The following is a 14,217-nucleotide window of genomic DNA, read 5'->3' on the forward strand; positions in this document are numbered from 1 at the left end:
AAAATAAATTTCAGAAAAGCCACTTAATAGCTGAGTATCTGAAAAATTTTAAAAAATATTTTGACATCTGTATATGAAACAACTATGTGAGTTTATTTGTTTGTTTGTTTGTTTAATTATTTATTTACTTATTGCAGTTCCAAGGATTGAACTCATGACCTTACACTTGCCAGGCAGGCACTTACGCCTGCTGAGCTATCTCCCCAGCCCTTAAAATTATTTATATTGATTATAATAGAAAATTACTTTAACATTTGAGTGCCAGTGGAATTTTATGATTCTGAGATCACATCTAAATTTCCAACTGTAAACAAACTCTAAATTCAATATACTGTCATAGATTCTTCAATAACATTACCCAAAATCCAAATAGATAGATGATAGATAGATAGATAGATAGATAGATAGATAGATAGATAGATAGATGATACAAAGATAGAGCTTTCAAAATGATAGGAACAAATTGAAATTGATTCCCTTGTCTGCAGTACCAGGTATGGTTATATTAGTCACCTTTCAAATTATGTGCACTTCCATGCACCCCTCTACCAATCACTCATGTTGTCACCATATTTATCCTCCACTGTAGCCCTTTTTGGCGTATTCTGTCACTGCAGCCTTTGACCCAAGGAATTACCCTCCACTTCCATCTTGGATTTTTCACAAAATACTCTTTTTGTCTCACTATAGATTTGTTGTTTGGTCCTCCATGAGGTCTTTTGATCTTGCTCCCCTCATGGCCAAGTAAGCCCTCAAGTAAAATATACTTTCCTCTTACTTCTCATGTTAAATTTGGGAGGTGAGAGGGAGCCTGGGAAATAATATTTATTCTTATTAATTCCAGCCAATTACACTATGTCTTTCTTTAAAAAATAAATAAATAAAATGAAAATCATATTGATGATTACATTTCTGTGAATATATGATATTCCAGTCTTCCTGTAACAGTCAGATGCTATCCCCCTGGTCATTTTCCAGAGTTCATTGAAGACCTTATCTCAGTCTTTCCCTTTAGCTCAGTTTTAGGCAATTTAATAATCTATGGGGAATATCCTCAAACCTAAACTGGATTCCTGGACCTCATCAATTTTATTTCCTTTAGACTTACTCTGTTTCAGACACCCATTCTAAATGCTTCATACCAGAATTTGTCAAGACCAGATACTGCTTTATGGCTGAAATCTGAAACGTTGGTATATGACTGTACAATCTAAATGATGGCAGCACGTCAAGTTTTTGATGAGCAGATTGATTCCTATGGCTTTTGCAATGGATTAGGTTTAACTTCTCCCATCTTTTCTACTGCTTGTGGACACGCTAACATAGCGGACCATAAGTATTCTCTATTTCGCAGAATGCCAGTGAAATTTTCTGTTTGACATAATACTTCAAAGAATGAATTTTCTATAGATGTGAACTCTAACTTTAATGTCTATGTTTTTATTAATGGCACAAGCAGTCTACAGTTCATAAAACATAGTGTGTGTTTAGCCTTAAGTTATTCCTACTTTGTTGAAATGCCTCTGGAATCCACATTGTCTCTGTAAATGCTGTCCTTATTGTGGTTCCTAATCATTACCATCTAACTAGCAAAAAGCTATTAGAATTAACTTGTTTTACCATTCTTGATAATTAACTGAAAAAGAGAAAAGACTTGTTTTTGTTCTCAATTTTGAAGTTTTCAGTCCAAAATTGGGTAGACTCATGCTTTGAATTTCTGGTGGCTGTGCCAGATGGCAAAAGCAGTGAAGCTATGGTAGAGCAAAATCATATCAACCAATAATCATAGGCAACAAGAAACAAAAAGAATAAAGAAGGGGTTGAGATCCCCTTGTCCACTTCAGTGGCTTGCCTCAGTGATGTACATAACGACTTGCCAGAGGGCGCTACCTCCCAAAATCCCATAGCTTTGGGAAATAATGACTCCCCTGAGACCAAGCTTTTAACAAACGGATCTTTGGCAGATATTCATAATCTAACTTCACTTGTGCAAAGGCTTTCTATCTCTAGTACCACAATTTCCACAGTATGCAATAGATACACATATAAGTAGTTTATTAGCGCATGCATAAATGAATTGTTTCTAGAATTAATAAATCCAACTGTAAGCAAAATGTGAGTCACTTCTTTGTTCAAAATTTTTATTTCCACATTAGTTTAGAAATCTAACCATATACAGCATTGTAGCAGGATAGTCCAGCAACACTCCTTTTCCTATCTCCTGCCTTCATTCATTACACCCTACATTTTTAAACAAACATCTACCCAACAGACAGCATGGCAGCAGCCAGCATGGCATGACAAGCAACACGTATTCAAAGACCAGAATGACAAGGCACTCCAAGCATGAACCTACTATTACAAATTGCCATCTTCAGTGTTAAACTTACGTGAAAACATATATAATTGTTTATTCCTATTTTTAAAATACATTTTAATTTTTTAAATTTTTTCATCATATTCTGTAGGGACTTAAATTTTAACATATCAATACTTAATGAAAAATACCTGCTCCATGTTATGCTTAAAATGTTTGATATTCAGACAGATAGAGGTTAAGCTCAACAGTTGAGGTTGTACAGTAATAATAATAAGCTTCTCTTCTGGAGGAATAATAACCCAAGTTTGCAGACCAAAATTAGAGAAAAAGGAGGGCTGCAAGGAAAGACAACATTTTGGTCCTAGCCTTTCAAGGTCAGTGAGGACTCAGGACATATGAGAACCTGAACTGTAACATCATGTAACTCAGTTGTGTCCCAAATTTTCCGATCAAGGAGATTAAGGGGCCAAAGAAGAAAGAGATCGATGATGTAGAGTGTGCCTAAGGAGAGTCACATGGAGAGAAAATATTCTCTCAGGCTTTCACAGAGAGCACATTGGCCAAGCAATGGCCGTGACTCATCCACATGGCTGATACTGACAAAGCATCTACAATCTGAGGTACAGGATCTCAGGATAAATCTTGAGGGGATTTCACTGACCTTATCACACCCAAAAGCTACAACTCTTGTTACATAGGTCCTGATTTATCTTGATCTTAACATCCAGCAGAAAAGCATAAAAATGAAATATAAGAAGTAAAGCCATGGTGTTATGTTGAACTGTAGGGAGCTCAGGTCAACAATTTCTGACATTGCCAGTGAAGCAGAAGACCCAATACTATTATGGACTACTGGACTCTTTTAGAATATTTTGCTGAGTTTACACACCTATAATATTCAAATGATGGAACTAAACAAGAAAAGGGGATACAGATGAATATCCATTTTTATCTGTGTATTCAAAATGGTTAGGATAGATATATAGTTACATTCTCTTAATGAATAGGGGATTTATTCTAATAGAGTTTGTAAATAGGATATAATGTCCACATCTTGTACAGCAAATAACTACTAGGAAGAATGTATGCAATGTGTTAATTATTGAAACTGTCCTACCAATTTGTTTGAAACTGTCTCATTGCTATTTGTTTATCAATAAAATTATGGGAAGAAAACAACAAAAAAACTAGTCTTTGCCAAATATTCAACCTCTTCTCTACCAAGACTTCATTGTTTTGCTCCCTCTTTTCCTTCCATTCTTTTTAGATTAACTCATTTTATTTTTCTTAATTTTTATTTTAAAGATATGAAATAGTGATTAAAGAACAGCATTAGAAGTGATACAAGATTTCATTTAACCAAGTAGTAGCAATTCGACAATGGTTTCTGTATTACATTACGTCATTTCCAAATTATTTCTTCAGATAACCATATTTAAACTTATATAATCTTTTTAAAGAAAAAAACAAAACAATAACAAAAATGTTATATGTGGAAAAAATCAGAGTAAAAAGAAAAAAAAATGAAGCATCAACTGTTCTTTTCAAAAGACCAGCAGAAATTGCTAATTCAATTATCGAAAATATTCTGCATATATACCTACATATATCTTTTTTCCCTTCTTTTATTTGTCTTTTGCCTCATGCCAATTTTTCCTGTTCATTGAACAGTTTCTTTCCCTTTCACAGTATCTGCTGCATCTTTTAGATTTTAATTGCTCTTTCAGGTTCTCACACTAGCAAGATAATGCAATGTTTGCACATGTGGATCTGATTTATTTCTCTTACCAATACATTCTGTAGCTGCATCTATTCACCGACCAAAGCCTTGAATTTATCATTTTTCTATTTAACTGAGTTCAGTTAAAAATCTTTCAAAGATGCTCTACAGCCATCATTTTTCCCCTCTTTATTTCCAGATCTTGAAAATGAAGCAAGAAAAAGTAGATGTGGGAGCTGTAGTGCTTACATTCTAACTGTGACACATGAGCTCTTTCTCATGTGCTAACAATGTTCATTTCTGTTCTGGTCAGTGAAAACAAAGATCATTTCAATAGTCATGTTACTTCTCAATTTCTTTACCTTTTTATTATAAATTTATTTCATTTTGAAGAGTGAAAATAAAAGCAAGAACAAAAATCAGAAACAAATATATAATCAGGGAACATTCTATAATACATTATAGATTTCAAAACAAGAATAGCTGATTAGAAATGGTTAATATATTATCTAATTTCGTCATCAGATCCGTTGCTCAAGATGGACGTATGATTGAATATCATCACTTCTTTGCAAGAAATCTTAAATTTTTGCTCTCTCTTTTTTCTTTACCTCTCTTAACAAAATATTTTAAAAAGAATATCATAATTGATAGACATTATAAATGGTACACATTTCGAAGACCAAGATAACAGGTATTCAAACATGGTTTTTATATTATATATTTTTGTGTCCAATGTAGCTGCCTAGTTTGCAGATATCAGCATACAGAGTGAGTAAGGTGAAAATTCTGCATATTACCTGCTATTTTCAAAAAACTGATGAAAACTCTTAATACAATCACCTCAGCTATCCTATATACATGCTTGCATTTTTCCCTACCTTTTTTCTTATCTTTTCTCTTTTCTCTCCTCTTCATTGTTTAATCCTTAGGTTTCATTTCTTTACTGTATCTGTTATACCTTTTATGTTTTCTTTCTTTATTTTTTTGCCATAATTTCATTGATAAGTAAATAGCAATGAGACAGTTTCAAATCAAATCGGTAAGACAGTTTCAATAATTAACACACTGCATACATTCTTCTTAGTGGTTAATTGCTGTACAAGATGCTGACTTGATATCCTATTTACAAACACCATTAGAACAAATCATTGTAATAGTAGTTCCATGCTTGGAGTGCCTATCATTCTGGTCTACTGAATATGGGCTGCTTGTCATGACATGCCAGTTGCTGCTATGATGTCTCTCAGGTAGATGGTTGTTCAAGAAGAAGGGGGTGGTAAAGGAAAGCAAGAGACAGGAAAAGGAATATTGTGGGACTGTCCTGCTTCAAGGTTGTATATGGTGAGATTTTTGGATTTATGTGCAAACATGAGAAGTATATAATTCTTTATGCTTATTTTTTAAATATATTCCAATTTTTAAATGTTTTTATCATATTATGTAGGGACTTAATGTTCAACATATCAATACTTGATGAAAAATACCTGTTCCATTTTATGCCTAAGATGTTTGATATGCAGACAGATAGTGAGGTTAAGCTTAACAGCCTAAGTTGTTCGATAATAGCAACAAGCTTGTCTTCTGGATGGTTAACAACCTAAGTTTGCAGACCAAAATTAGCGAAGAAGGAGGGCTGCAAGGAAAGCCAACATTTTGGCCCTAGCCTTCTAAGGTCAATTAAGACTCAGGACATATGAGAACTTGTACTGTAACGTCATGTAACTCAGTAGTGTCCCAAATTTTCTGATCAAGGAGATTATGGGGCCAAAGAGGAAAGTGATCGATGATGTAGACTGGGCCTAAGGAGAGTCACATGGGGACAAGACACTCTCTCAGGCTTTCACAGAGAGCACATTGGCCAAGCAATGGCCGTGACTTATCCACATGGCTGACACTGACAAAGGTTCTACAATCTGAGGTACAGGATCTCAGGATAAATCCTGAGGGGACTTCACTGACCTTACTAGGTTTTATTTCTTCTTTCCACAAATTTCTTGATGACATGTACCAGTATGACTATGATCAGGAAAAACAGAGGCTTGGATTATACAATTTTAGGGGTCTAATTTTTTAGAGTACTAACTCCAGACCTAAAACATAGCATTATATTCTGAAAGAAAAGTTCACAAACGTTTGCTTGCACTGAGAAAAAGAAAAAATAAATTAAGTGTTCATTTGGAAACAATGCAGCCAAATTAACTATAAGAAGAGTCAATTCAACCTCAGACTTCTTTTCGAACCCATAGAGTCATTTCTTCTTTCATCAGTTTTCTACTTTTTCTGTTCTTTTGCACTTTCTTATGACTATTCTCTTTTTATCTGGTTGTTGGCTTCAGAAGTTGTGCAAGAAAAAAATAATGAATATAACATCAAATCCTGACAGATTTGAAACTGGTTAGTAGCTGTGGATTTTGAAGGGGAATGAGGTTAAAATTTTTGCCTTAACATGAGTTTTGGCACAGAGAGAACTATTATATGACTGATCTGTAAACTCTTTCTACTTCATGTTTATTTTAGACAATTTTTATTGTTATATTCATTTAAGTTTGTAAATAACTTTTTACAATGTGCAATCTATTATTAATATCATGTTATGTATTCATTTCAGAAATATTTTTCTAAAATGTACTGTCTACATCTTATATCTTTCATATCTTAATATTTGTCTACAATTTTTAATTTGCTATACAATTGTTGTTGTCAATAAAGTTAATAATGAGTACAAAAAAATAAAAATTGTAAGTCAAACCTTTTAGGTCCAAATTGTATACTCTTAAGCTGTGATAAAAACCAGTGTATTAATTCTGCAAGAATGATTAATATCACCTTAACCTTAAATAAAGAATTTTTAACTATAAAAAATAAGTTTTTGTAACTAGTTGTAAAATTTAATTTTCCATGCTTTTTTATTACTTAGATTAAGCAAAAAATTGTCATATTTCTTTATGATATTTTCTCTTCATGTTGGGGGAGGGGATGAGAAAAGTACATTTGATTTTGAACTTTCAAAATAATAACACTCTTAAAACTTTCCTCTCTATAATTTTCAACTACAGATGTATCTCCAAATAAAGTGAGAAAAAGTTTCTTTTCCCAAAAGAAGTATTTTTCTCCCCAAATCCAATGTATTCATTATAATTTTTCATTTCTGTAGATGGAATAAAATCCTGAGTTATTCTAAATTACTAAAATTTTAACTTGCAAATGCATTGCTTGTATCAGAAAAACATTTCATCATGCATTCATTTTAACTGTAAATTTTATATAATTCCTAAAGCATCACAATTAACTTAATATTTGAGAAAATACAACTGAGTAATATTAGTATTAGTTACTAATTTAATAATTCACTTTCAAAGAAGACTGCTGACTAATTTTTCTTAAATCCACTAATCTTACCTTAGGCTATATCTCATTAATATACATATTTGTTTGTTTTTAACAACCTAATATTTATGTTTGGGACCAAATAAGCTTTAAATTACACATGGTACCCAAATATGTGCCCTCTTTAAAACTGTATAATCAAGAGGTTGAATGTCTCATTTTACAAAAGCCAGAATTCAGTTGACTAGATAGAGTAAAGAATATTCCTTTCTGTTAAGAGAAGATCTAGTTAGCAAAAGTGCTGGAGTTACTGACTGGGTAATGCTATCCAATTCAAATCAACTCTAGTTTCTTCAACTTAGCACATGCTAAGTACCTAGTGTTTGTAGGAAGCACAGGGTGGAACAAAGCTAATATTTAGAAATTAAGGCTTAGAGAAGATTTTGCAAATGCTCTAGCCCATTAGACTTCCTGTCGTACCAGTGTGGTCCTGAGGAGCCCTGAGGAAGGTAGCAGAAGCCTAGACCAAGAAGGTGAGCTCTTCCCTTCAAAAAGTTTCAAAAGTCTGTAAAGTAGCCTACTCCTTGAAATAAAAGGTAAGAAAACTATAACAGAGTGAAGCCACTGTATAACTTCTCACAAATACTAAAGGGTAAAATTACCAGCTATGCTTCATATAGTTTTAAAGTCAACAAAGTAGTTTATTGTCAGAATCAAGATCAGTGCTTTATAAGGACTACAAATTTTTTAAAAAATTATTCTAATGAAACATGGGTATACTTTTTATCATAAAATCTTAGGGGGTAGTCTAGAGATGCTATCTTCTAGTCCTTTACAGTAAGAAAAAGAAGGATACATATGTTTAGAAAATGAGATTTGTCTTACTTTTCCCTTTGCTGAGATCAAATACCTGGCACACAAATTTGAAAGGAGAAAGGATTATTTAGCTCACAGGCTGCAGAGGTATCATGCCTTAATCAGATAGATCTAAGGCAGGGTGGCAATTGGCAGAGGGGTAATAGTTCATGGCAGCAGAAATCAGCAAAAGAGTTTAACAACATCTTTCTGCCCTTTTATGTTGTATCTAGACTGCTGGGATTAGGGTAGCACCAATCCAGTCAGTGGACTGATCAAGTGGTCATCCATCCTAATCCCAGCACTCTTAATTTCAACATTACAGTAGGAACGAATCACACATTCTAGATTTAGCCACATCCACAAAAACTGCATAACTGCATGAAACTTTGGGGAGACATCTAGACATAAAACATAACCAGATTAGGGTGATGATGGTGATGACAAGGGGAAAATATTTAGGTTGAAAATAATAACACCAAGAGGTTAATAAGTGCCATGTATGTACATCAATATGTTATCTACAAAATTTTAATTCAGAAAGCTTAAACTAGAAATTTGATTTGATTCAGCAACTATTATCTTCTTTTGCTTTGGTTTCTGAGTTAAGATATTGAATAAAATTAATAAAATTCCCACATCCATTTTCTTTATATATTATTGTATGTTTATTTTGTATAGCCAGTATATTTAATGACTCAGTCTTCAAAACACACATGCTCTAGTGTTTTTCATAAGAAATGGACTTGCATAGTTTCATCTGTATATCAGTACCTGATGTATATTGTAAAGAACCTCTGGTTGAACAACAGATGGAAATGGTTTGCACAGAACAAAGCAACGGCATCTGACTCATGCAGGGAGATTGGACCCAGAACTTTAGTCTTCTAGTTTGAGTGAGTACTAAGTATTTATTCCTCCAAACACTCTTTCTTCAAGGCAAATAGAGAAACCAAAACATCTGAAATTTTGTATATGCCTCAAAGAACAAGGATGTTATGATAATTATATACATCAGGTAAACCTACAGTTAGCTTGATCCAGTATCCATAGGTAACAAAAACCCTGGAAGCAGCAGAGAAGGAGGTAAGTCATATTTATTATCAACCTCTATTCATTTTTCCACACTTGGCATCAGTCATAACTTCTATCTGATGTGGCCTGTTCTCTAAGGTAGATACTTCAATGGATGCTTAAAAATGAAATAGTTCTTCTAGCTCATTTCTCCTCTCACTCAAAAGAGTTCTAGTTCCAAAACACCCAGAGATTTTAAATGAAATAGTCACACATCCCTGTAAACAGTAGATGTGGTACCAGAACTATAATGCAAAATACAAGTGAAAGTTTTTTGTGATAGCTCTACTTTTAGTTTTATGTAATTCAAAATTATAGAAGAATATTAAAATGAAATGTTGCTCCTAATGAACATTAGGTAGCAAAGGGAATTCAAATACACATTGCAATATATTAGTTTGCACTACAGGGGAGAAAAGCAAAAGAAAAATTATGAGCATAGCAGAGGCACAAAGCTCACTTTAAGTAACTGAACACAATTGACAAAAGTTATTCATAACTATTCTAACTCTATTTCTCAGTTAGCAAGCATACCTTAGTGGCCTATTATGGTTAATGCCAGATTGATATTTAAGACTGGTATAGTGACATATCTTGTTAAGATGAAATATAATGGGATTGTCCAAAGGGTTTCTTACAATTACAAACCTTCTTTTTTCTACCTGAGGCATTCCACTAGGCTATATATTTTCCAGAGAAAAAGATTATATACCTATGTGATGCTATGTCAACATGATGTTTGGGGTAAAAATAGAATAAGTGTACTGGGGTAGGATTTTTTGTGAAACTATTTGGAAGTTCCACATACATTCCTACCTTGAACTTTGAAGTAAGAGCCTGATGCTCTTTTTGATCTTAGAAACATTTTTCTAATATACTTAAGGAAACTTTGAACTTCCTATATTTCCATAGTTCTGTAGTCAACAGCTAGATAATAAAATGCATATTCATCCAACTCATAGTACTAACTCAGGCACAGTGTCAACTACTTTGAGAGATGGAACATATGCCACTCAAGCAAGCACTATACTTGAGAGACAGTATCATCACGTCAAATAACCTTAAAGTACTGTATTACGAACAATTGGAAACAGAAGAAGAAAAGTAAGAAGGAAAAAGGTTTATCACAAAAGCAAATCTGTTATCACAGAACCAGGGTAGGCCAGGAATAAACAGGCAATTATTATAGTAGAGTTTCTCTATCATAGCTTAGAATTTTAAATTATATGATTAGCATAATGAGTGCATAAAAAATTCAGTAGTTATCTTATTGCACCAGGTCAGCTTTAAGGTTGTCCAATCTGGGGACTCTCCACATAAAAATAAAAAATCTGTCTTTTAGAAGAAAAAAAAAATGTGAGGCCAAAAGGTTAGCAAAATGCAACCTGCAAGTCATATTCACTCTGGGATTGATTATGTAAATAAGAATGTATTGGAAAACAGCCACGCTTGTTCATTTCTGTATTATCTATTGCCACTTATCTATTCTCACTCAGAGAAGCTGACTAATCGTAACTAACTATATAGCTTGCAAATCCATTCTTTACCAACATAAAAATCTTGCTACCCTGATGTAGACAATGTATACACATCAACATTTATTTGGGAATAACAGTCCAAATAATTGCAACAATACCTTCTATACAAATAATTCATATTGTTCACTTTGCCACTGTATAATTCTATTTTATTTCAAAGTTATAGATATTTTTCTTCCTTTATGTGTTCCAAAAATGGTATATCTTATGAAGATCAAGAGTATTAACATTGTGGCAACTTCTGCTGCTCATTAACTAAACAATCTTGAGTTGCATTCTCTCCACTTTAGTTGTTATTTTCATTGTTCAAATTCTATGTTCTTGAAGCTGAGACATCTCATACTATCACTTCAGAATTCTTCATCTCACACACTCAACACTATCACTTCAAAATTCTTCTATTTATCTACAAAACCTTGACCTTCTGTTATGTTTTTGTTTATTTGCAATGTAAAAAATAATGCTATTATCTAGAATTGTTCTGAGGATGCATGCTATAAGGTGTGATAATAATTTTGACCAATTATAATGTAAAAGCTTTAAATTTGAAATAAAACCCAAAGTATCAGGATCATAAAATGTCTTTTTCTGGGTTTTCTCATTTTGACTCCCTTTATCATAATACCCCTATTAAAATATGCTACCATAAATATGTATCAGTAAATTATACTGTGATAAACAGATTTCAATCGTTGTGACACAATACCTGACATTATCAATTTAGAATTAAAAAGTTTATTTTGGTGCATACTTTGGAAGATATCAGTTCATGGTGAGGTAGCACATTGCTTCTGAGTCTGTGGGGAGGCAGCACATCCTGACAGGGAGCCGCTGGCCAAGCGTAGCCGTTTATGCCAAGTTGTTGGAAAGCAGAGAGTGAGCCCAAGGCTCCCCCATCCCCTCCGTGGCACACTTCCAGTGGTCTAATTTTCTTCCACTTCACCTCACCTTCTGAAGCTTTCACCACCTTCTAGTATACCACAGCCTGGGAATTAAGCCTTTAACACATTTGGGGGATGCTGACGGCCAAAACCATTGTGCACATTAGTTTTGTACTCTTGTTTCCATTAAATCTAAACTTTATTTTTCCATCTTCATCCCATTCCCCACTTAGTTTTCAAGACTTTTTTTCTGTCACAACCCTCCTTTTGCCATTTCTCCTACTTAACGGCCACTTTCATAAACAAATAAATAGCCATGAAACAGTAGGTTCGATTAAAATCCTCCTAATCCTAATGCCATTTTCAGATTTGTCCTTTGATACTCCCATTAAAAGTCTTATTTCCATTAATTTAATACTATGCCACTATATCATTTCTTACTCTTTTTTTTTTACAATAATCTACCATTACAGAGCCTTGTCCTCAGATTTGATAGTGTCTCACATTCCCTGCACCCTGTCTTCTTACACTGGCCTACTATATTTTATCAATGTTGAAAAGAATTCATTCGGTAACACGTTATCAACATTTTTCAGCTTCTTAACTGAAGCAGTCTGACTCTATCCCAGTTTAGCCACACATTTCTGTGGTAGCTTTTGTTATTATCTGTTTCTGATCCACCTCTGCAATATTCTACTTTAATATCCTAACCTGTAGACACAATGTCCTATCTGCACAGTTTCTCAATTCTTCATTTTCACTATACAACTCACAAAGATATGAAGCTTCCATAGACTCTCTGAGCTTTTTCCTACTTTCTCAGTCCTCACAACCTCCTACTTTCATACCTGATTTCTCACTCCAAGAGAGCATCTTCATTATGGAACACATTTTGCCACATTCATGACAAATCTGCACTGAATTCTATCCAAATATCTACCTACCAGCTAGGAACACCGAGGACAGGTTCAGGAGAAGTAAACCCACGGGACATAGACATTGGATTCCAGGAAGAAAACAGAGCATATTCTTGTTTCTAACCAATATCTCCTTCTGTGCCCTGAGTTTGTCAGTGCTAGCAATATTCTGCTAATAATAAATTTTGGATTCAATAGTAACTCTTCCCTTACACTCTTCTATCAATATTTACACTGGTTTGTTCCTTTCTGTTTTCAATTATCAGTGAAATTCAAATTCAAATTAAATACAATATTGTACAACATCCCAATTCATTACTTTACCTTGTACCCAATATTACCAGAATAAATTTCTTAAAGCAATACTTTAATCTTATGTCTATAACAGATAACATTCAAATATCTCTAACATTAGCTTTAGGCATTTAAAATTAATTCCATAATCTTTAACCTCACATTGAAGAATTCTGTGATTTGCTCACCCACTTTCCTTCTGGTTTCTAATTATTCCTCATGCTCTTGCATGTAGCCTATATTTTTATTATCTTAGACTTCTTACCCATTTCACAGCATGTTTTGCATTTACTGCTCTGACTTCCATGCTTTTCTGCTACATCAAGCATTCATTCTTCCTCTTCCTCCTGTATTATGTTTTGCGAAATTCTTCCCAGTCAATTACTTATAGGTGACTCCTCACTCCTGTCCTGTTTTCTTACCTCTACCATTTTATAGCTACCAAAGTATGATATCTGAACCAGCAGTCATTATCATTATAATTAATTATAATATATCAGGCTATACCCTAAGAATTACTCAATAAGATTCCAGGTTAAAAAGAAAAACTGTTATTCAGACACATTAAAGTCTGAATGGTGTTGCTACACAGTATAACTCCTATGTGACAGTCTTTCAAATGGTTCCTTGTATTATTTTCATACCTGATTTCGAGACCAATAAAAGAGAGTCTCGTAATTTAAAAACAAAAACAAAGTTTTAGTACTGACTCCATACACATGTGTTATATTTAGCATGTTGCTTAATTTCACTGAATTTTAGTTCATCCATTGGAAAAGATGGAGACAATAATACATAACTGCAGAGTACTTGAGGTCTAAATGACATTCACTTTGGTGTTAGTTTGCCACCCATAAATGTAATAAACATTGATTTTTACATTCTCTTTCCTTCCTGCTAGAGTGAAATTTCTCGTGCCTCACAGACTTTACAGTTTGCTTGATGATTTAGACCAGTAAAAAGGAAGACATGTTCCAAGATGCCAGAAAGCTTGGCTGTGTGTTTGCTGTCCTTTGGTCACATTGCAACAGAAGATCTATGAGAAAGCATTAAAATTTGTAGAATAGTAGTTCTCTTTCCCATCTTGCAAGATGGCGAGTGAAAAAACTGAGAAGCCAGACACTAAAGAGAAGAAACCCGAAGCCCAGAAGGCTTCTGCCAGTGGCACTGGTAAAAAGGGTAAGGTGAAGAAGGCAAAAAAGTCCAAGAAGGGGCAGCCCCACTGCAGCTGAAATCCTGTCCTAGTTAGAGGAATTGGTAGATACTCTTGATCTTCCATGTATTCCAG

The sequence above is a fragment of the Octodon degus genome, unplaced genomic scaffold, assembly GCF_000260255.1.
Source record: "Octodon degus isolate 3935 unplaced genomic scaffold, OctDeg1.0 scaffold00152, whole genome shotgun sequence".
In the NCBI taxonomy this organism is placed as follows: Eukaryota; Metazoa; Chordata; class Mammalia; order Rodentia; family Octodontidae; genus Octodon; species Octodon degus.